The following is a 25,555-nucleotide window of genomic DNA, read 5'->3' as shown; positions in this document are numbered from 1 at the left end:
CTACCAAACTCAATGTTTCATCCGTGGCTATATAAAGTGTACAGTTACTACTGTAAGGTTTCCAAACTCAGTGTTTTATCTGTTTATAGATGACATGTAGGATTATCAATTATCGTAAGAACAGAGACTGTAATTTCACCAATGGCAGAGGACGCGAAAAATTGCTAGTGGAAAATCAACCAAAACGTGAAATCTTCACACCAACTGTATTCAAGCTATGTAACAAGTTACGTACCATACAATATTTTCATTTGTTAAGTGAAATGAGTAAAAAATCATAAAACTCGAGTGCTTTCAAAAGGTGGGCCTTTCTTCATTAAAGCAAATTGGGAATGGTGGTGTAATCGAAAAGAAAGGCACATTTTTCAAGAGCTCTCGCGTTATATGGTTCTGATTCATTTCTGTCAAGACTTCTTGAACGTACGTGTTTTACTGAGCCCAGTAATGTTTTTATGAGCTTTATTATTGTACATTAACTATCACATGGTGTAGGCTTCTTTGTCACCATTGTATGTACCATCTGTAGTTTTAAGACTGTGTTTTTGTTATTTTCTTTAGAGATTTCTTTATGTTCTCAGGATGAATCTTGCAGTTAATCCAGGTTTTAAGGCGAGCAACTTGCGCGCCCTCTACTGATAGTAAGCTAGGACACTGATGATAAGTAATAGTTTAAACTGCTCTTACGACTGACATAGTTGTTGAACGTCTTTTTCAATATTTGAATACGTTCCATCTTCCATGACTTAATAGTACATCAAAATGACGGCTGATTATGTTCTTTATTGTACATAATTACCTACATTTTCAAGATGTTTTGTCGTTGATGTCCTATTTCATTACGATACGACAGCAGACTTTAAGTGTTTTTATATAGATTATCGTGTCCCCATACAATATCATTATTCGTATTGTATTTCTATATCATATTCACTGCGGAATTGATTAGTTACACTCTGTTCCATCACATTTTCATGTTCTTCTTTATTGGTTGATTAAATACAACTAGAAACGTACATTTGAACTTTCAGATTGGTTGAAAACATCGGTTGTTTGAAATGATTGAAACATGATATTTATATGTACACTTTTAACTCTTTTAGCACATCTGAAAACTCTAGCATTATATCTATAATTCATGGTTTAATACTCTCTAAAGGTGTTTTTCCTCTTAATAGTCTAATTTCACGTTAATTGTTATATTGTGCTTAAATTTGCATTTTTATTAACTTTCATCAAGATGATTTTTGTTGTTTCTATTTAAGTATAAAGTTACATAAAGGGCTATCTGTGCTATGCTTGTAATGGGTGTCGAAACCAGGTTTTTGGCAGAATAAGTCCGCAGACATACCACTGTGCTATTGGGGAGCGTTACCAGGATAATGGGTGCAAAACCTTTTTTCGATGTCCTTCTACTACAGGTTATGTTACTAGAAGTTGTCTGAGCCCAAGGTTTGAGGACCCGGTATATTCTAGCGGTTAAGGCGTTCGACTCGCAATCCGAATGTCGCGGGTTTGAAACTCCGTTACCGAATATGCTCGACCTTTCAGCCGTGGGAGCGCTTTAATGTGACGGCCAATCCCACTATTCGTTGGTAAAAGAGTATCCGAAGAGTTGGCGGTGTGTGGTGTTGATTAGCTACCTTTTCTCTAGTCTATCATTGCTAAGTCAGGGACGGATGGCGCAGATAGATCTAAATTAGTTTTTTGAGAAATTTAAACCAAATTAGGGTTTGCAATTATGGTTATCCTTTCTACTACCTGACGTTTGTATTTATTGGTATTGGATTTGTTGAAACGTGGTTAACTGTCTCCCGCATGTGTCACAACATGAACTGATTTCTTGTAAAACGTATTTATATTCTTCTACAGTTAACTAAATATCCTTACTGATTTTCGCTTTAATTATATGCACAACATGCCGATCCTTTGCTTAAAAAGCAAATGGGAAACTTGACCTTATATTCTTTAATGCACTGTGGCACAATGTTTAGATGTTATACTAATGATTGTTGAAACGTAATTAGGTAAAACTGGGACACCTAATTGAGCGTTTAGAGTTTATTGGGCTGACTAAAGTTAATCAGTATCAAGACCACTAGTTCTTAGAGCTCTGAATGTCTCGGGCTAATTAACTAGTATATCAGACCTGGGGACAAAATGTTAATTACATAGAAGCAGGGGACACTTAGTCATAGTTATATGAGTTTCATTTAATTATAAATTAAAAGTTTTAAGGCATCAGGGACTTATGATCATATGATCTGAATGTCATACACTGAGGGGATATGGTTATTTAGTACCAGGGACACTTGATCATAGAATCTATATATCGAAGACTAAGGAGACATGATTATCCAGTACCAGGGGAACTTGATCATAAAATCTGAATATCATATATAGAATAAAGGGACATGGTTATCCGGTACCAGGGGATACTTGATCATAGAACCTGAATATTATATATAGACTTAAGGGGTATGGTTATCCGTATTAGGGGACACTTGTATCGGTGACCTGAACGTTATGGACCAATGAAGGAACATACGACAAGCGAATTAACTTGTTTAACACCAAAATACCGATCAACTAGTCATAAGTCTTTGGGTACGTAACTAACCTTGTCCCCAGTTTCTTTAGCAAATACTTTATTATTAACAGTGGAGTGATAGACTTTGTGGTGTCGTTGTTCTCCAATCAACATAACCTTTATATTCCAATTTAAGCCTAATGGATAGTAAAATGTATCGTTCTACAGAGACACACAATTATCTTTTTACATTAAACAGATCTGTTATATTTTTTAAAATAAACAAACTAACAACTCAAACCAAGTTCAAATGTGTAAGATACTTGCATACGATATACCGATTTCACATCAAGATAAGATCGCTGAACAATGATCCGAGTGATTCCTGATTTTGTATATCCGAATCCTGCACACTCTGAACTGATTTTGTCAGCTTAATTGATGTACATTTTGTGTCGTAAATCTTTTATTGATCTGATTGGTGTTCGTCTCTGAAATACGAATTTAGTTTGCAAATATAATAATTTGTGAAAAATGCACTTTTTTACGCGCGTGCTCTTCTAAATAACTTTACGGTAAACAGTTCAAATGTAAACAGTGGATCAGTAAACTGTCAAGAACCACCTTCCTTACTGTCACGAGATATAAGCCCTGATTGATAAGAATATATATATTTGGACTATTAGTTATGAGATGAGATCTTTGTTTTAATACAATAGTTGGAATGACCCTACTTGTCACTGAATATTGTTTCAAATGTAGTATTTTTTAATTGGCTTTTTTGTCACGATGTATGAATATTGTTTCAGTATATTATTTGTATTGTTTTGCTTTTAACGAGATCAGAATGTCGTTTCAGTAAGTGTCTGGACTGGTTTTGCTTGCTCAGCACGATTGTGAATATTATTTTAAAAGAAAATCTTGATTGGTGTTGTCAAGACATATCAGGAACATTGTTTCCGTTTAATGATTTCTTTTTTGTCATTCGTATTTAATTTCTCAGAATGCTTTCGCAGTATTTTATTTTTTTTATTCATCATTATGTTCTACTTGTTAGTTTCAGAGAAGAAAATATACATTTTTTGTTGTGGATATTTTCATGTTTTTTATTTTTTGTTAATCAGCATTAGAAATTATGCTTTTTGTAACTCATGAACACTAAAGAAACGCCTAGATAGAACTGTAGAAATAAGTGTATTTATTACCAATATTTCGATTTCGTAACATTAAGGTAAACAGTTTGCACACATTCTTTCGTACAGAACCTTGTTTGCTCCAAAAGAACCAAAAAAAAGTTAAGTAAAAAAACAACAGAAGTTCAGACCCTTGGAGGCCATGTTCAGCTTTCCCCATTCCAAACAACTGCACCAAAAGTGAAAGTAATCTTTGAGAGAAACAATGATTAGAATTAACATCAAAATAAATTTCGGCAAAGTAACCCGCTTTGAAACAGAAATGGTTAATAAAAGGTTTACGAACAAAATATTTTCATCATTAAAACATAGTAACAATTCATAATTCGTGTTGACCATCATTTTCAAACCCTTGTTGTCCAGGTCTGTATGCAATCTGTTTAATTAATCTCACTCTGTTAGAGAGCTTTCTGGCCCGGCATGGCCAAGCGTGTAAAGGCGTGCGACTCGTAATCTGAGGGTCGTGGGTTCCTGTCGCGCCAAACATTATCGTCCTTTCAGCCGTGAGGGCGTTATAATGTTACGGTCAATCCCACTTTTCGTTGGTAAAAGAGAAGCCCAAGAGTTGGCGGTGGGTCTTACACTGCTAAATTAGGGACGGCTAGCACAGATGGCCCTCGAGTAGCTTTGTGCGAAATTCAAAAAACAAACAAAAGAGCTTTCTTTCGCCATTGCTCTTCGCTAATACAGCGGTAAGTCTACGGATTTACAACGCTAAAATCAGGAGTTCGATTCTCCTATGTGGGCTCAGCAGATAACCTGATGTGGCTTTGATATAAGAAAAACACACACTCTTTCGTCATCGAACGAAGAGTATCTTAGCCTGAAAAGATCATCAGACTGTGAGCGTAAAAAATGGGAACATAGGTAAGAAAAAAATTAAACATCACGATGACAGTAGAAACAGTCCTGATTGTCCATCTGATTACAAGGAGACTGTCAATAGGCGAAGTTCCTTGAGAATGGAGAATAAAGAGCTAATGATGGAGTGGGTTTGTTTATAGCGGAACAGAAGAAAGAGCTGAGAAAATCACGACAGTTTTGGGAATTTCACGTGGAATAGCTACTGGCAAATACCCGGGAAAGTCTCAGGAGATTGATAGGGCTAACTATTGATTGTGAACACGAACGGAGTTAACCCTTAATAAATAAATTTAAAAAAAATATTGGTATAAATATTAATGAACATAGGGACGGAAAATTCAGGGATTATTGCAATTAAAATATGCATCAGCATATAAACACGTCTCGAATACAGGTTTTTAAAAAGTCACGTTTTAATAAGCTCGTTGGATGCGTTTTCAATTTTCAAATTAAACTGCACACGAAAGATGAAACTAACGATGTGTGTTTAATGATTGAAAATTGGAAGCATCAGTTAAATGATGTTTACATGTGCATGCAAACTAAACTACGTGCTAGGTGCAAACATAACTGTTATTCTCGCTGTAAAAGGACTCGTGCATGAAAGAACACTTGCATATAGTTTTCACCTACAAACAGACACTAAACTACGCGCTAGATAGATGTATAATTATACTCGCTTTGCTATACGTTACGTTTTTTTTTTTTTTTTTTTTTATTTTCGCACAAAGCTACTCGAGGGATATCTGCGTTAGCCGTCCATAATTTAGCAGTTTAAGACCAGAGGAAAGGTAGCTAGTCATCACTATCCACCGCCAATTCTTAGGCTACTCTTTTACCAAAGAATAGTAGTATTGATCGTAACTTATAACGCCCCCACGACTGAAAGGGCGAGCGTTTTGGTGTGATGTGGATTCGAACCCGCGACCCTCAGATTACAAGGCGAGAGCGTTAACCACCTGGTCATGTCAGACCGCTATACATTACTTACTGTACACATTCTTCCGAAAGCATAACGTGTCAAATGGTCAGTGGAAATGACCACTAATATCCAAGCATCTGGTTGTAAGAGGCTGAAATATATTACATAGCGAGTAGAAAGTCGTACATTTTAATCTCTGTCACGCATCTTTATTACACACACAAAATGAATAAGTAAATGAAGAGGCTTCCGCCTTAAAATTTTTTTTTCCTCAGAGAGTGTTTAAGTAACACACAAATGGATAGATTCATACAATTAACAAATAGTCTTATCGGACCTTGAGCATGTTTGTTTTTTAACCAATCTATACATTATTGTGATAAACAGTTTTATTTATTAGTATAGACCCGGTAAGGTCAGGTGGTTAGGGCGCTTGACTCGTAATTTGAGGATCATGGGCTTGAATCCCATCACACCAAACATTCTCGCCCTGTCAGACGTGGAGGCGTCATAATGTGACGGTCACTCCCACTATTTGTTGGTAAAAAGAGTAGCCTAAGTGTTGGCGATGGGTGGTGATGACTAGTTACCTTCTCTCTAGTCTTGCACTAATAAATTAGAGATGGCTAAAGCAGATAGCCCTCGTGTAGCTTTGAGCGAAGTTAAACAGACAAAAAAAAAACAATCAACTTTTTTTCGCTGCATTTCGAGGGTTAGAAGTGATGAGTGTTTGTTTGTGATTTTTATCATTTCTAATATTTATTTGTTGTTAAGCGCAAGGCTCAGTTGTTTCACCGCAGCTATGAAAACCGTTTTTCAGCGCAGTAAGTCCAAGGACTTGACGCTGGATCACTGGTGGAAATATTTTGTATGTAGGCAAGCAAATAGGCACAGTTTTAAACTGAGAACTCTTAAAATAAAACAATTTACTGACACTTTGTTAAAATATCGGCGTATGTAGGTAGCATTATCGTCCCACTAAATTATTGAAAACGTACGTGGGATGTCTGATATTTAAAATTTGACGTAAAGAATGATAAAACTGTGTTAAAATGTGTACACGCTTTTAAACATTTCACTATGTTTGAGGCTTTTTAGAGCCAACTCGTTCAACTAGTGTCACTTCGACATCGTTAGTTTAGATTTATAACTAGGTAGTTGGAGAAACAAGTTAACTTAGTTGCCGAGTTGTTTTCAACACCATCTTTAAAAGTATAACAAGCACGTTCAGGTTTTGTAGAAAAGAATGAGGTTTTTCTCTGTATTTTGTCATGTGATGCTAAGAGCTTTATTTTCGTGTATTTATTCTGATTGATAGTTTAACTTTTAGGCAAAAGAAAGCTCAAAGAAACAGTAGAGAACATGCAAAGCATTCTCGTCTCTGTGGAAAATGTAATTTACAAACTGCTTTAGTAGAAAGAAGCGAGGATAGGTGAAGTCGTAGGTTGTTGGAATCTGTACTCAGGGGGTAGTAAAGATTACAGCATCGTCTTGGAGCATATACGTGGAGGAAATAGATAGTCATGTGTTGTAGTCTATACTTGGAAGAAATAGTCGGATCAAATCATAGGAAGAAGAGAAAACCTCTTATCTTGATCGAAATTCCAGTTTAATAACACTTGTAGAAAACGCCAGTGACACGAAGGTTTATCTACAAACTAGAAGTATAACTGTTTACGATTTTTTTTTAATGTTAAGAACTGAATCACTTGTGCGGTGAATGTTCTAGAAATGTCCTCTTATGAGTCAATTATTTAATAACAACCTTTACCATAAATCGTCAGTTATTTGTACACGTGCTACCAAGGAAATCACGTTTATTATAAAATCGCCATCTCTTAGTACAGTACTTACGAAGGAGACAGGCTTGATACTAAAACCGCCATCTCTTGGTTTAGTCATTGCCAAGAAGACAGCTTGTTACGATGTAAACATACTTTATCATAGTACCATTGTCTCTTACTACATTCGTTACCAAGGTGGCAAACTTTATTATACAGTATATTTGTTTTACGTTATTAGAATTTTTGAAGATTTTAAATAATGCATCAGAATATTTTGTGGACAGGTTTTATTTCTGATATGTAGATATTATTTATTGAGTCCAAATTAATTGTATATTTACAAGTGTTGTTATTTTAAAACCAGTAAGTAATGTACGGATGTTACAACTTACCTAGATGCTATAGAAGGGTATTTAGAAATATATTGTCGTTGCCTTTCGTTTTCAATCGCTCTTTAAGGTCTGAAACTTTGAGTCCAGACCGCCCCACTAAGCTTAGAATCATTATGAAAAAACACAAACAAAAAAGAACCGAAGATTAGAAGTGTAGTTGTTTGTGTCATCCTACACTGGAGCTGCTAAGTTGTAAGGTTAGGATTTCAGCAGCGGTGACAATTATACAAACTGTGATGAGCCTGTGGTTGTAGATCGTGTGGTACGAGTTTTCGAAGATAACTTTCTGGCTTAGTTCCAAAAAGTTACGGAGCGTGAAACATGAATGTTATGATTTAACGTTAATTATACTTTTGTAATTTAGTGACTTGTGTACAACATAGTCGAGTGATAACACTGTTGTTCTGTAAAGCACCTGAGATGAGCCTGATTGGTAGTTATCACACATATATATGTATTATTACAGATTCTTGTAAACCTAATTTTTAATAACTTGTTGAATTTTGTTTGTTTAGAATTAAGCACAGGGCTACACAATGGGCTATCTGTGCTCTGCTCACAGTGGGTATCGAAACCCGGTTTTTAGCGGTGTGAGTCTGCAGACATACCGCTGTGTCACTGGTGGGGCAAGTTGGTGCTCTCACTGTTGATAAATATATTATATTCCTCTTTTTGAAGAGGAATTGCTCTGTGATCCTCTAGGTTTAAAATGAAATGCATTGCTTCGTGTTAGCACTTTAGTGTTAGATTAAGGGAATATAAGCTTCCATACTAGTAATACATCTACCTATATAGGGTTTGGTTGTTTTTTGTTTTTTGCGCAAAGCTACTCGAGGGCTATCTGTGCTAGCCGTCCCTAATTTAGTAGTGTAAGACTAGAGGAAAGGCAGCTAGTCATCACCACCCATCGCCAACTCTTGGGCTACTCTTTTACCAACGAATAGTGGGATTGACAGTCACATTATAACGCCCCCACGGCTGAAAGGGCGAGCATGTTTGGTGCGACGGGGATTCGAACCCGCGACCCTCAGATTACGAGTCGAACGCCTTAACACGCTTGGCCATGCCGGGCCACAGGTATATAGGGAAGACATTATCCTCCAGTCCTCTAGCTTCTTAAGAGTTCTGCTTTTAGTTGGTACAACACATTTTTTAAATGGTAGTTAAAACTTTATAACTGAAGCACATTTGAGTGCTTCATTAAAATCCACATACTAGAACAAGATTTGAGTACGTGAAGAAGTCGTTAAGTCCATATATCAGGACAAGGCTTGTGCATGTGGAACAAATTCAGTTTAGTAACTTCCTACACGAGTACTATATGCATTAGCCCTCTCTAATTTAGCAGCTTAAGACTAGAGAAAAGGCAGTTAGTCACACTACCCATTGCCAACTCTTGGACTACTCTTTTTACCAACGAATAGTAGGATTAAGCGTTATATTATAATGACCTCAACAAGGCTGAAAGGGGGCGAGCTTGTTTAGTGGGACGATGATTTGAACCCGTGACCTTCATATTGTGAGTCAAGTGTCCTAACCACTTGGTCATATCAAGCTCCGTAGTTGTTGGTCTTGTAGTTGTTAAACGTCCATAGATAAGAACAAATTCAGTTGGTACCTGTTGGATTTCTAGTTGTTTTACAATTTGTTTCGTTATCCGATGACGAAAATAAGAAATATATTACCAGATCTTTTATTTTTTACAGTACATAAATAGTACATTTAATAGTACATAAATATAAATGTAGTCAATAATCATTCATGGAGTTTCAGTTGATGCATATAGGTTGCACTTCTTGTATCACGTCGAACTGGATACATGTATGATAAAAATTTATTCATGGAATATTAATTAATTCAGATTATTTACGCGAGGGAACTAGCAGATCTTTTTTCAGTATTTATTATACAAGATTGTTCAGAACTTTGTACGAAGTTCTGGCTGGTATAAAAAGTAGGGAAATTTGATATTCTAGATGTGTGGAGTGGGCACAAATCGAATATATTTAAATAAGCTATACTTCGTGCAAGTAAATTTAGTCAATCTTAACAAGGTTCTGGTTTGTGGTTCCAACTTCCAGATTTAGGCGGTGTTAATTGTGTCACAGCTGTTTTTGCCAATTGCTGGGCTGCACGTGTTTTCAGTTTTATTGCACAGTTTTATATAATCTAAAGTCAAGAAGTTAAATTCATAAAGAAGTTATCTTGGTACATAGATTTATATAATCCAATGTTCATAAGTTAAATTCATAAAAAAGGTATTTTGTTGCATAGATTTATCTAATTTTATATTTAGAATATAAATTCACTAATGGATGAATTGGATTTTATCAGTTTGTTTTATAGTTTTATTTAACTTTATGTTTAAAAGTTGAATTCGTGACATTTTTATGTGACGACCTCTAGTGGGAACTTTAGAACTTTATTGATTTTTTCTTTCCTCAAGTTTTACAAACACTGCTTTTTAAAAGTTAACCATAATTAGATTTTAAGTTACATGTATCTGTAGTAATGTCTGTTAAGGAAATCTAAACTATTTTTCAGTTGAGAAACATACAGGTTTTGGTTCTACTTCCATTGTTGAACACCCTCTTGGTGTCGTACCAAGGTATGGAATATATATAGAATTGATTACAATAGGGTTAGCTATGATGATAGTTTGGTTGAATTATCAGTTTTGTTCATAATGATTTAACTTGCTGATCATGGATTTTCTGCTTATTTAAAAACGTCACAATTGTCTAACTTTTGATCAAGTATGTAACTGTGTCATTTATCAACTTCTGCATTCGAGTTTATGGAGACCCTGATTATTAACTTGTATCTCTTTAATTAATTCATACACTGAAATCTATATAAACGCAATCTTTATTAACCTGTGTAAATATAGCTTTTAGTGACCTCAACACTAATGCATGTGAATATAGCTTTTAGTGACCTATGAAACATAACGTTTATTCATTGGTACAGTAAAGTTTCAAAATAAGTAATTTTTGACCACTTGTATAGAGAAATAAGTCAAAGTTTGGTTTATTGATTTCAGAAAAGTGTGTAAATAAACATAATCTTTGTAAAGTTTTATCTTAAAATATGAATATCACCTTTCTATACTTTTGGGTTTTAAACTTGTGAATAAAGTGGCGAGGCCTATAAAAATAATGAATATATACAAACCTGTATACAATGAGGTCCAAAAATAACATATGAAATTGATTAGTAGCATTGCGTTGAAAATTATATAATTTTTTACAACCCTGGAATATAACTTGAAATTTGAGTACACCGAACACAAGCGTAATGTTGTATAAACAAATAGCACGAAACTGAAGTTCTTGTAGCGGATTAGTTTAATGTAAACACATGTGCTTTACTCCATTTATGCACTTTTAAGTAACAAAAACAAAAACGTGTACTAATATATATGTACTTATGACTTCAGGATGCCCTTAGTAAAAGCACGTGTTGCTCAGAAGTATCGTAAGTACAGAAGTGTTCAACAAGGAAACCCTTGAATTACTGGGCATGGCTACCTAGTGATTATCATATCGGGCTGCGTACCGAAAGCTAAGAGATGTAATGTAGCTGACTGTGATTAGCTGCAGTCAATCCCAAAACTCTCTTCAAGAAATTGGACTCGGCAATTATGGCGCGGTTGCTGTTGGGATACTGCTTTTCCTCAGGTCCAGTAGTTCAAACTTAAGAAATGATTATACAAGAATTCCGGTGGCCTTTTAGTGGTATTTTAGTGGACTTGTGCATAAGGCACCATCTTTAAAATGTTGTAATGTTGTATATATTGCTGTTAGCACAAAATGATACATGTAAACAACTTTAGCATGTTAATAATAATGTAAGAAACGTATGAAGCTTGTTTAAGGGTTTTCACGCAAGGCCATAGAAAAGGGTTAACTGCGCAAAGCCGCCCATAAAATACTTGACTGAGAGGAAGATAGCTAGTCAACAGCATCCACCGCCAATTGTTGGACTACTCTTGAAGCAACAGGAAATTAATCATAAATCCTCGAATTCAAACGCCCGGCACGTTAACTAGTTGGCCACGCCTAACCAAATTTGAAATAAATAGTTGATACTTTAATTTCAAAGTGATTCTTTGCGCGACAGAATTCTGCTGTAGAGTTTTAGAGGTATACGTTTTATGAATAATGGGTGATTCGATTTGAAACACTTCTGGAAACAGAAGGGTAAATCTCCCTGGACACAAATTGTGTGAAACATTACTCCCTTTGGGCTTCACATATTCTAGTGAATACCCGTAAAATGTTGGCAAGAAAATCTTTAATTTTATATAAAATTTATTAGCTCGCACTGACAAGTTTGTAAAAAGATTGCGGGCTTGCTTCCATGGAAGAATGTGTAAGATTAGACAGTGTGAAGCCACACATAGATATGTGTGAGTTGTAGTGTTAAAGATGAATCTTGTTGACAGCGTTGGGGAAAAATGAGCTTACAGTTTGCTTATTAATTGTATAATTTTTTTTTCCTGAGATGTACCTTTAAAATAGGTGTAGTATCTCAAGCAATTTAACGTGTTTTTTATAAATTTCTACAACAGTTAATTACGATATGTTCTTATGATGATTTTAACGCGTCACTCTTGTTTGTTTCGTTTTTGTTTAGTAAGTGCAAGAGAAGATCCCTGTATACTTATCTGCATATTGGAACTGTGAAAACCTTGTCAAACTAAAAACGTTTTTTTTTATGTGAAGTTACGTTTATACATCATAATCAAAAGGTGAGTATGGCTATTTGAAATCACGAGTTAGTTTTGTCATAGTCGTGGGTGAATGTTAGGCTTAAGCAAACTTTTAACCATGATCAACAAAAACTGAACCAACGAACAAAGTCATGAGTTAGCTGTTTTGTAAATATGCTTAAAGGGAAAATACTTTTGTATAGTGTGTTCACAATCTTAAAGAATAGTAATCTTCAGAGAGAAAAATGTTGTGTGAGAATGGGCGACTGTTTCCTATTATAGATTTCACGTTGTTTTACTTCAATATTGGACAAGTTTATCTGAAATATTCAACAGTAAGTCCAACATTTCTCCACTGTTAGTAACCCGTTAAATACTTAATGATTTATCGCAGGATCTTTGTTTTCTTACAAGCGCATGTTTGGGTTAAACCTAATCCTTATTTCTCACACAAATTATTATATGAGAAAATAGGGCATATCATTATTGTTTGATATTGTTTTTCCTACTTGTCTAATGCCTTAATGTTATGTACGTTTGTTTTTATTAAGACATGAGGATGTTGTACAACGTGACAATATTTCAGTCATCATCGTAGAAACTAAAGATTATTTTGTGTTACATAAACGTTACGAATTTTTTTGTATTATTTTAGATTTCACTTTACCTAACGATTAACCCATATGAAAGCGAAATTCTCCTAAACTAACAACGAGTGTTTGAGTGTTAAGTATATAGTGTAATCGCACTTCAGCCATAATTGAAAATCAAAAAACGATAGTTATTATTTTGAAATTCAGAGAAATTCTGAAATCAGTTTTACCTATAACGATATAATGTAAAATTTAGTTGGCTCATAGACTTTTCATGCGATTTATTACCTTAGGGTTGTGTGAATGATTATATTTTTCTGACGAAATGTGATTCATCACTAAGGAAAAACAATATATTTAAATCAGGAAATCGTTTCCCAGTAATCAAGTTTCACTTCCTCCTCCTCTGGGGTATGTTTCCAAATTTTCATTGCTAAAACACGGGGTTCGATTCCTCACAGTAACTTTCATTCTCAGAACGAGTATTATGTATCTAACGGCTAGAGAGAAATTCTTAAAACAACACACACACACATATAATATAAATGGCAGACTAAATGTAATTGGAGTTACACACAAAGACCTCTGTACATACATCTAGTAATTACTTGTGTTTAGTATGACCGAATTATGATTCCAGGAGCTCGTGGCTTGCGCCCAGTTTTCGCAAAAAAACATCTTCCTCACTTAGGGACCATGGATTCCCTTCCTCTACGCATATCAGTTCAAAATTAAGAAAATATATGTGTAGCTCCGCGTAAATATTCTAATACAAACAAATATACTGGAAAAATATGATAGTATTAAACGTGACTTTAATCACTTTATGGGACAGAAACACGCGGGTAGAAAAGAAGATTGTTTGTCCCAAACGTTAACCACCTACACCAGGTAATAATTATAAAAGGAAACCCGTATTTGAAATAGTTAAAAATGGAAAGCAGTGTAACGGGCGGCACAAAAAAAATCATGTTTTGTTCCGGAAAGTTGTAAAATACGTTCGCCATGCTTTCCATTATCCTGAATTAGTCCATGATGTGTATCCTTAAATGAGGGTTCTGCGATTATAGGACCCTGCGAAGCTTCGAGATTCGATTCGCTAATGAAATTTACGTTACTTCTGGTAAACATTAGAATTTAGCTTTCCATTCAGTTTTATATTGGAGCCTATTTCCCTGTAAGAACACTTTCGTACCATTCTTATTTAACACTATATCTTTTGTTTTCAGAAAGGTTTACTTTTACACTCGTGTATAAATCATTTTCTACTGGACTTAAAATTTAATTTATCCTATGAACCCTATAATCTGTACATGCACAGCAGATTCAATCCGAATATTTCAGAATAATCCGATTCGAAAAATTATTTATTGTAGATAGTGGTTATAAATCCTTGTAAAACATTGTTACACTACACACACTTTATTCAAACCACCAAGCTCTATGGTGGACCAGTGGTAAGCTTGAGGACTTGTAACACTAAAAATAGGGGTTCAATCCATGTGGATAGTACAGAGTAGGTAGCCTAGTGTGTAGCTTTGGGCCTAACGTCATATCAAACAAATAGCCCACAATTGTCTTACTGTTTATAAAGATATAAAAAGATATAAAATCGGCGTTAGTTTATGCGAAAGTTGTTTTAGGTATGCTGTATAATACATTTTTGAAGAACTCTGTTCTACGTTTAAACTTTTCATACGCCTCTGATGACATTTGATCCACTCGCACAAGCACTTTTGTAAAGATTTAATCATTTCAGACTTGGAATTTCTTTTATGATCAATATCTCTCCCCCTTGTGACTGGTAGAATTATAAAGAACATTTAATAAAAAAACAAAAATAAAACGAGATTTTGGCTCGCTAACTTTAGCAGTACAAGGTTATTACACCTTAAACACATGTAAAATGGTATCTCACCGAAAATAATGCGTAAACTATAGAGCTTTATAAACCTGAAATTTGGGGTTAGATAGCTATGGTGTATTAATACAGTGCGTGGCCTGGCATAGTCAGGTGGATGGAGCGCTAGACTCATAATCTGAGTCGCGACTTCAAATCCTGTCGCACCAAACATGCTCGCCCGTTCAACTGTGGGGGCGTAATAATGTAACGGTCAATCCTACTATTCTTTGCTAAAAAGATTAATCCAAGAGTTGGCGGTGGGTATTGATGACTAGCTGTTTTCCCTCTAGCGCAGATAGCTTTCGTGTAGCTTTGCGCAAAATTCAAAAAGAGACAAACAAGGTACGACGCAGACAGCCCAGTCTTTAGGTTTGCGTTTAAAACAAATATTGTCGGTTACATTACCTATGATCGAATCGTATGTTCACGCAGATGGTATTGGTGTCTACATAGGAAGTTGCAATAATTTAAAACACAAATATAAATATTATGAGAAGTGAATGTTTAGCTAAACCACCCGGTGTGAATGTGTAATCAACGAAGGAATCAATATGATAAAAGAATTTCTAGTGACGTGGTAACGTCACGCGCTCTTCGTCACACATCGTGACATCCACCGAACCTACCATACTGGTACAGGAATACGGAGTGTTAAGCCTACTAGTTCTCAATATTCTGTTTACGATTAGAGGTCAAAAGGTCGTTGCATTTTTCAGCCAAGTGGAAATCGTCCTATTATCTCGGTTAGATTTAAAAAACAACAAAACGTCCACAAAGTCTGCGAAATTGGCAGAGGTACGGATTGACATGTTGTGTTAATATCTGCCAATGAAAAGAGATGTTATCGCCTCACGTGCTTGAAACACCCACAATTGCGTAAGTTAAAATTCCCGAGAATGTTTTGAAACATTATAAACCGATATCTTCCTGATTTTCTTTGTTGGCAACCTATAACTCAGGCGTCTTTATGCCTTTCATTACTGGCAAAATATCGTTATAATTGTGTGAACATTTATTCTTAATGTTACGAAATGCCAAGTATAGATTTTTAATTGGCATTTGTTCAACATAAAACATACAAATGTTTTCTTTCTTCAAGTTCAGTGCTTAATTCCTTGCCTTATAGATCTACATCAGAAACAAATTTTCAACTTTGCTCAACAAAGGGGGTTTTGAAAATGCTTAAAATAGAATTACTGTAGCCCAGATATCACAGGAGTTTTTAATTATCGCGCTTTCTCGCTCGTTAGATAAGTGAATAGACTGCTCTTTTAAAGTTCGTATTTACGTCGTTTCCTTGTGTATTGGTAACGGTACCGAAAGGCTGTCGAAAACACTCGAATTTACGAAATCATTTCCAGGTGCTTTCTGTCATTCAGTGTTAACCTTTTCGGTACTGTCATTGAAGCTGGAATATTTCTTATATCGGGGCGTTGGAAACTATTAAGCAAAATCGAATCATTTGTACATAATTAGAACCACGCAGGTGCAACACCCTGTACGCCAGGCCAGGGGAGCAATGGGGACTGTCACATCTTTAGCACCCATATATTCCGCCGCGCCCTTGGGTACTGTCAGCAGTACACATGGAGAAGATGTAAGAACGAACTTGAAAACAACAGCCCATCTACGCACTAATGAGCGAGCAGACTCGATAATTGAAAACTTCTGTTTAAGTCTGGCGCAGATCTTACTATCTGTGCTACAGTAATTCTATTTTAAGTATTCTTTTGTTGTGTGACGTTGAAAGTTGGTTCATAATAAAGTTCTGTGAGACGAAGTATTTAGCATTGAACTTGTTTTTATAAGAACAGGTTTATTTTAAAATTCACAAATATACAATATGTTTAAGTTAGCAGCTAGATCAAATTTTCTAATATGTCCACACATGTAGGTTAATAAATTAGAAATTTCAGAATAATAATTCCCCTGCCTTCAAACTTTGTAGTCATTCCTTATCCTTCAACGGTAATATTAAGAGGTTCGGAGTTTTAGGCTTAGGTTTATTATACGTATAGTTAGATCAAAATTACTTAGTGATTGCACGTTTGTTGTTAAGCGCAAAGCTACACAATGGGTTATCTGCTGGGCACTGCAGATATCGAAATCCAATGTTTAGCCCTAAGACTTGCCACTGAACCACCAGTGAGGATTAACATACAATTAAAACAAAATAACTACGTATTACAACTAGAAAATGACTTGATGAATGACGTAGCTAACTCTGTATGTTACTCAAGCTAAGAGAATTAGAATAGTAATGACTTTTAAAAGCGATGATTTATCAATTAGTTGCTCTTGTTTGTTTGTGTATCTTCTTATAGCAAAGTCACATCGGGCTACCTGCTAAGTCCACCAAGGGGAATCGAACTCCTAATCTTAGCGTTGTAAATCCGTAGACTTGCAGCTGTACTAGGGGAGACATTACTCTTGTTATTATTAATATTTTTAGCCAAAACTATCAAGTAAACGTTTACTTATTTAAATTTGATATGACCCAGTCCGGTGTGGTTTGAAGATTAGCTTGTCTGGAATATTATAGAAGGATCACGGTTCGCGGCCCGTTACAGCAAAAATGCGCTCTTTAGGTGCTATACAAGATTAACTGTCAAATCCCACCATTCAGTCAGATAGGAGTTGCCCAAGAGTTGACGGTGGGTGTTTCATTTGCTGTTTTTCTCTCCCCCTCTGTAGTCTGTCAGTTGAAATTTAGTGACGGCTCTGTAATAAAATTTATCAAGTAAACAAACAAACAAACCGGTGTTGATCGCCATGTTTGTTAAACATAAGAATTAATGACGTAAAAAAAAACTGGCTCAAAAGACATTTGAAATACAATGCCATTACTTGTTACATGTCCAGTGAAACTGTGCCTGCATCACAGGTTATAACATAAGTGCACTTTCGAAAAGAAGCTTTAAATATTACCAAGTTTTTCTATCTTTTGTGATATCATAACATGAATAATCTTAATACTAGAGATTAGCACGAGTTTCTTGTGGGAACAGTTGCAAAAGAAGACTGCTTGTAAGCCTAATCGAAATAAGTTTAATCTGACTTTCTTAGCTTTTCAAAGCTCAGCCGCCCTTGTGAAACTACTGGAAAAGTCGGTGTTGATCTTCACAGAATAAGTAGTATTATAGTACGTGTGTAGTAAACTTGACAAAGACACGATTAAAGGACATAGAATTGGAGTTCATTCAACTACAAACGTGCAGTTGTTTCTACGTAAATTACGGTTAGTGCACTAAATTAGTGTACGCCAAATGCATAAAAAGCACTTAAGTAAGCATAAATGTGTAGCCTAATATGTCATTCGATTCGCCACTTGTCACTGAATTATTCTGTTACAGGGAGTTCTCTACCCCTCATCTTAATTCCCTGAGACCGGTAGAACTCGGTGACAAGTGGCGAATCGAATGATAGATTAGGCTTCGTATTTATTTGTCTGTTTGTCTACTGAGTGATTTAGAATAATAATTTATTAGCATAAAACGTAGGTGTTCTTCAGTCTTACATGAAGTACATTCACCAGGGTGAGTAAAAGTCAGCTGTAAACACAACACACTGAGTATGTTCAGGTAGGGAACGAGAGTATTTTGAAGATGTTGTTACTGGAATCATACTAAACACTTATGCAAACGTTGCAGTTTAGTGTCTTGCGCAGTGTTCAGTTGACAAAATTTACTGTACGATTTCGATGTAATTTTTTCATGTTGGTGTGACGTAATCGTTCACACGTCTTCAAGTACGGTCATCATTGCCGTAACAGATCACTGAAAAAAAACGGGCATTGAAGAAGTAAACCTAAAAAAAAAAAACAACCCTTCAACAGTTGGAGTACTTGACATAATGGTTAAGTTTAATCAGATACATAGCAATGTTATAAACAACCCTTCATCCATTAGAGCACTTGAGATAATGGTTAGCCCAATCAAATATATATCAATGTCGTAAATAACCCACAACCATTAGATCACTTAAGGTAATGGTTAAGCCTAATAAAGTGTATGGTAGTATTGTAAAAGACGCTTCAACCATTTAGAGCACTTGAAGTAACGATTAGGCTATTTATGATATATTTATGAAGACTTATAGCATTATACTTCATTTCTGTCCATGCATATTTGTTTCATTGTTTTTCATGCCTTTTAATAATTAAGGTTTTGCTATGATGACGTCTTCTCATGAATATTTATTTTCTTAATTGACTTTGGGCACGTACACAATGTTCCCTGCAGCTAATATTCAGAGCTGCTGTATAATGTTTTTTCAGCTAACGTATGGTTTCTGAGCGACATGTTTCGTTAACCGAAAGCATGTGCACACCAACCTAAACGATATGTTAAAGTTCTTTCGCATTTTTAGTTCCTTTAATGCTGTTTCGGGTACGAGTCTGAGTCGGTTTTAGGTCTGCCTAACCGATTCACGATGCATCCCGAAACGTTAGCAACAAATAAACGAAAACAGGCAGTTGAAAGCTTAAAGGCTGAATAAGTTTTCTTAGCAGATAGTCCGGTTATCCCTTCTTCAGAGCGATTCTATGAAGCTATACAGTTCACAACGTGGCGCAAGTAGCTTAGCTGTCTTGCGCCATAAATCGGCAAACCAACCAACCAGTTCTAAACGAAATATAAAGCAGTTTATAGGGCTAATCTCAGGAATAACTAACAAACGAGCTTTTGTTTGTTTTGTTGAAAGAAGTAAAAGATTGTTTGTTTGTTGTTTAAATTTCGCACAAAGCTACTCGAGGGCTATCTACGCCAGCCATCATCCTAATTTAGCAGTGTAAGGTTAGAGGGAAGGCAACTAGTCATCACCACCCACCGCCAGCTCTTGGAGCTACTCTTTTACCAGCGAATAGTGGGATTGACGGTTACATTATAACGCCCCACGGCTGAAAGGGCGAGCATGTTTGGCGCGACGGGGATGCGAACCCGCGACCCTCAGATTACGAGTCGCTGCTTTAACACGCTTGGCCATGCCGGGCCCAAGTAAAAGAAATACTTTTCTAAATACGTTATTGGTACTAGCTTATCAAATTATTGCTTCTTTTTGTAAAGTTGTCTTGGTTGACACAGATTTATTTGACTTCAAGGAAGTTAACTAGTCAGGCCTCCCACACACATTTTATAAGTTATGCCGATATCAGAAATCCACTTAAAATGATTGAATTTTTTTTTGAACGAACGAAGTAATACTTGTTGGTCAATGTTTGCATTGCTCACCGTTTTTCAGAGTCATAAATCTGAGTGTGTGTGTTTTTTTTTTTTGTGCTCACTGCTATCGTAAAAAATCAAATTACTAATGTACTCTGTTCCTTTTCTGATGTAATCTGTGAATCTTCTGATTTGGACAGTTTTTAAATAAACACTAACAATGAGAGTAATATAAAGTGCGGTATATCTTATCTTTAAAGAAACCAGAGCGTCGCAGTGTTAACCAAGAATGATAAACCAACAAAAACAATTCTTGGAAATTGCTAATCTTTATAGTATCAGGGTCATTTTTGGTCTGAGCTACAAAAGACTGTGTATTCACAATTTTTGACGTCAGAGACGATCAGACGTCGTGAAACTGGATGCATTAGTAAGATATTCCACCGTCAAAAGGATAAAGGCAGGATAAGAATAATATGAATAAATATTAAAAAAAAACGGATATATTATTCATGATTATCAAGTTCTACCACGCATGCTCGTCATTATTACGAGCTCCTACATCAGATAATGCAGACTGTTGTTTGAGTTCCACGAACTGTTCGAGCCCGACTGACCCAAGGTTATATATTATGACATGTAATTATTTCCACTACGATACACAAATTACATCGAACTGTTCATAATATAAAACAATCAGCATAAGCTATCTCGAGTCTAGGTACGCTTATTTAATAAGCATTTTCATTTCCCATTATATATTAAAAAGATTAATACAAAGCAGAATAACCTGTAGTCTAGTGATTAACGTGCCGGACTGTGAATCCAAGGGTCCATGGCCTTGTTACTTCATAAAGGCGCTTCGCGGCCGTGCGTTATAAGAGTAACAGTAAATTCCAACAAGTTCATTAGGGTAGGCAAAGAATTAGGAGTAGGAACAATTGACTAGCTACCTTTCCTCTAGTATAGGCCCGGCATGGCCAGGTAGTTAAGGTGCTCGACTCGTATTCCCAGGGTCGCGGTTTCGAATCCCCGTCGCACTAAACATGTTCTCTCTTTCAACCGTGGGGGCGTAATAAAATCACAGTCAATCCCACTGTGAAACTTTATTCTCAATATACTTTCAATATACAATAACTTATTTTCTATTAAAAAAATACAAATTTATCCTCTTTCTTCATCTCCTTAAATACGCACAGTTAAATTAATTGAACATGCACGTTATAGGACAAAAATTGTGAATATTTCAATCACTTAGTCTGGCTCGAGCTTGCATTTAAAGCTCGTGCATCTAGATACACATGGAGTTTCCGGTTACGTTTACACAGACACTGTCGTTATGAGCATTGTGAGACGCACGTGCGTGTACTAGCCGTCGATTTTTCCTGTCCTCTGACGAATAATTTTTATAAATATAAACTGGAAACTATGTGGCAGAAGCCGATTAGTGTTAGACCTCGTCTGTTGAGGTACAAGCAGTTGAACAATTATATTTAACAGGAGGGAAGGAGGATAATATAAAATACTGGAGAACAAACTATATTTTCATAATCAGTGGTATATATTAGTATCACAATTGCAATAAAAATAACATTTAGATTATCAAAAGTTATTGTTTGTGTATTGTACCTTCTGCCATATTCAACCAGATAGAACTAATTTTATTTAAACAACAAACAAAAACAGTAGTTATTTCTACTCTCACCAGAAAGATTAGTTTAAAAGAGTCGATCACGTTTGAAGAAATTTAGCGGTTCAGAATAAATCATTTTTGAGTGTGGTCCATTTATCTTTGAAATGATTTAGGCAGATGATATGGCCATGCCTCTATCCTTTTCTATTTTTCGGTGCAGAATAGACGTGAACCACATTTGCTTTATTTATTGAAAGTTCTAGATTTCATATTTCGCATGCTTGTGCCCCAGTGAGGATTTTTCTTTAAACATGCAACAGCTCGTGCTTAAGAACCGGGTTGTAGGTTTATTGACAAGGGCGTTGCATCGAGGGCATTCCTCTTTATCTGTCATTGTGCGTTATATGTGATATAACGGTGCTATTTGCCTGCCTGTTGAGTTTAATGTTTTATCGTAAGTGAAACATAAAACAAAGACAGATCAAACATCAGAATCAAACCATATAAGTATTTTGTCTCCTTTAATTAAAGTATGTTTATGATTATAATACAATGGTAATTTGATTGTAGTCTTTCGCTTTCAGATACTTAGCAGGGCATAGTTTTGTTACATAGGAACCCATTGTATCTTCATTCACCGAAATACGTTCATTGTACATATTCGTGATTGCAGTAAATGTTTCTCTTCATTACTAAGTTAAAACGCTACATCCATTTCAGTTTTATTTTAACCATGTGTTTACTGTTGCTTGAACTAGCAAATGAGTGGTACGATTTGTAGCTCCGTACAGATATCTAATTTAAAACTGCATGAATTAACGTATTCCACATCGTGGAAGACGCACCCTAATTTTGGAAAGACAATTATGAGAAAAAAGATTTCAACTAGGCAACCAACCCCTTGATGTTGCCTTGACTTTTTCAAACTTATTGAGTAAATACAGTCAAACACATCATATTTTTCACAGTATATCCGTAGTATTAGTTAAACTGAATGTTTTATGCTATTGAAAATACTTGTAATTGGTAAGTAATGAGATTACGATCTGTATGAGAGGCTGTTTTTAGTAACCCTAAACTAACCTCTTGCCTTAACCCATCACTTTTGTCTTGACTTTCGGTATAGACTGCTCTGTGAATAATTGTTGTCCGAGCTTACATCAGATAATAAAAAATAATTAACAAACACTTATATGATAGAACAATGTGATAATTCTAAGATAAACACCACTGGATAGGAATATGAACTAGCAGAAACTCGAAAAAATTACGGTCAACAACACTTCTTGGAAAACAGGAGTTCTAGAATATTACAAAAAATTCCAATAGCAGACAGAAATCTCTAAGTCGAATTTTCTCAGTCCTAACATCAGTTAAGTCTTTATATCTTTATGAAGTATAGCCTATATTCGATAAAGAGATAAATTAATATTGTAACTTGTATTTTGCTGTAGTTAAGACTAAACTTTACCTATTTAATACAATAAATAAATAAACTTAATATTATTCGACATCTGAAATAAAGTGCGTACACATTTTCGGGACAATCAGAAACTGTGTTATTAGTATATAATAGGTAAAATGTAATATTTTTTGTAATTACGTTCATCGAGGTGTTAATTTTAGGTGGTACATCAATATTGCTTTATGTAATGTTTTTCTTTTCATATTTTATAGTGAATACTAGCGTGCTTGTTTCTCATAATCTCAATATTGTACTCCTCATTTCGGGCTCGTGAATGTGCTGTATAAGAGTGACTGTACAAGCACCCTCTGATAACTCTTAGGCCACTCTAATCGAATAATTAGTTGTTTCCAGCTTCATTCCATTTCGACAGTCACTCTAAAAGGCCTCCCAGTGGCACAGCGTATGTTTGAGGACTCACACCGCTAAAAACCGGGTTTCGATACTCGTGGTGGGCAGAGCACAGGTAGCCCATTGTGTAGCTTTGTGCTTAATTTTAAACAAATAGACTTCAAAAGCAGGAATGGCTAGCGCAAATACCCCTTGTAATAAACAAACACCCACAGGCTAAATGTGTGATCAGTGAAAAGTGGTCGTCGGGTACAGACTCGTCTTATACTAGCTCACGAATTAATATATGATTTATGCATTTATTGAGTTGTTACACATATCTGCTGATTTAATCCTTGCTTTGTAATGTTTCATTTTGTAGATTTTTTTTCATCACTAATCACGGACGGATAAAAGATATACTAAGATTTATAAGACAGTTCTCGCTCTCGTGTAACGAAACTCATAAATTAGCGATTTGTTAACATAACTTTTGCTACCGACGAGCGCGCACATTGTATCATATTGGTTAATTTTCTATTTTCAGAGGAAGGAATTGGTTGTTAAAAAATGGGATTAATCGCTAGTTTTCTGTGAAAAATCCGTATCGGCAACTAGTATCGGTACTTTCGTTTTGTCTGCTTACATTTATATTGTTAACTAGTTCGTTTTTAGAGACATTGTATTTAACAGTTTCATGGACCTGCCATCGTTTGGTTTGTTTTGAATTTCGCGCAAAGCTACACTAGGGTATCTGCGCTAGCCGTTTCTAATTTAGCAGTGTAAGACTAGAGGGAAGGCAGCTAGTCATCACCACCCAAAGCCAACTCTTGGGCTACTCTTTTACCAACGAATAGTGGAATTGACCGTACAATTATAACGCCCCCACGGCTAAAAGGGCGAACATGTTTGGTGTGAAGGGGATTCGAACCTGCGACCATCGAATTACGAGTCGAGTGCCTTAACCACATGGTCACGCTGGGCCTGTTTGCCATAGTGTAAACAGTTCTAAGAAATGTGCATAAAATTAAGATGGAGTTTGAGGCAGTTCTTTGGTTAATACTGTTAGCCCGGGTTGAGGATACGGTATTGGGGCATTTACCTCATAAGTTGTAGACTAACCTACTAGCTACAGTAAGACGCTTTCTGAAAAATTCTTTTTCGTTTATGAATACAGGATTCAACCTCTAACGTGCAGAGTAAAAGTTATTTAGGTATTTGTATGTTAGTCTGGTGTCTATTTGTAATGCATCAAGAAATGTCACCACCACCAACTCCCGAGATTCGAAACGCTGCAAAATATGTTAAATAAAAGACGAAACGTTCTTATCAGTTGAACTTGGGTGCTAAACCTACTTACTACCACGAATACTGTTTAAACCATGCCCCAAACTAGACGACTGTCGTAGGCGTCAGGGCAGGGTCATGAGCTTGTGATGTTTATAAAGAAACCTCGCGACATTAGACAGCCGTATGAAACCATATTTATGCGGCTCGAAAAGTTTTGTAAAAAAAAAAAGACTTCGAAAAAAAGAAAAATGTTTACACTGTTAATCCAAAAAAGTTGGCCATTTTGTAGTCGTGTAAGGAGGACACCCCAAACCTAGAAAGTGGAAAAAAAAAAAACATAGCCGGGTCATTTGGATTCATTACTTTACAGAGGTCACGCCAGGAACGCGCATTAATTTGAGCCACACACAGTATCACTTTCAAATGGTACACTAATACAGTTACTTTCAACGTATCACTATCAATTAAAGACTTAAACTAATACATTTACTTTACATAACGCTTTGGCCTGTGAGTTTTCACCGCTTTAGAACGCCGCAGAACCGCAGGCTTTTGAGATTAGTTTTTATGTGCTCTAAAATTATCTGCGCGAGTATATAACTACTAATTATAGGTTTAATTATTTTTTTTTGCCGCATTTTAACTTGTATTCCATAAAATGAGTCTGAGTGAAAAGAAATTAGTTAGGGGTTGCATATTTCACAGACTTTGTGAGAAGTAATTCCACTTTTTTTTTTGATTAAGTGCTTACATTAAAAGTACTTTAATCAAATAGTACGAAAAGTA

The 25,555-nt window shown here is 35.6% G+C and overlaps 1 protein-coding gene across 36 annotated transcripts in view; it reads left to right on the top strand.

The window, feature by feature from the left end:
* Nucleotides 1-25,555, top strand: part of LOC143238328 (protein phosphatase EYA1-like) — a 241,022-nt gene that overhangs the window by 109,480 nt on the left and 105,987 nt on the right. For 19 of the 36 annotated variants that reach the window (XR_013020531.1, XR_013020530.1, XR_013020529.1 and 16 more), the window contains one exon: nt 12,321-12,435. The exons of 13 other annotated variants lie outside the window; for them this stretch is intronic. The gene's annotated coding sequence lies outside the window, so the exon portion shown is untranslated. Of the gene's footprint in view, nt 1-10,226; nt 10,291-12,320; nt 12,436-25,555 lie in introns of all 36 variants that reach the window. 4 more of the 36 variants (XM_076478457.1, XM_076478443.1, XM_076478447.1 and 1 more) reach the window with 1 other exon arrangement.

This window comes from Tachypleus tridentatus, chromosome 13, assembly GCF_004210375.1.
Source record: "Tachypleus tridentatus isolate NWPU-2018 chromosome 13, ASM421037v1, whole genome shotgun sequence".
Classification (NCBI taxonomy): domain Eukaryota; kingdom Metazoa; phylum Arthropoda; class Merostomata; order Xiphosura; family Limulidae; genus Tachypleus; species Tachypleus tridentatus.
This window is presented reverse-complemented; position numbering and strand designations above follow the sequence as displayed.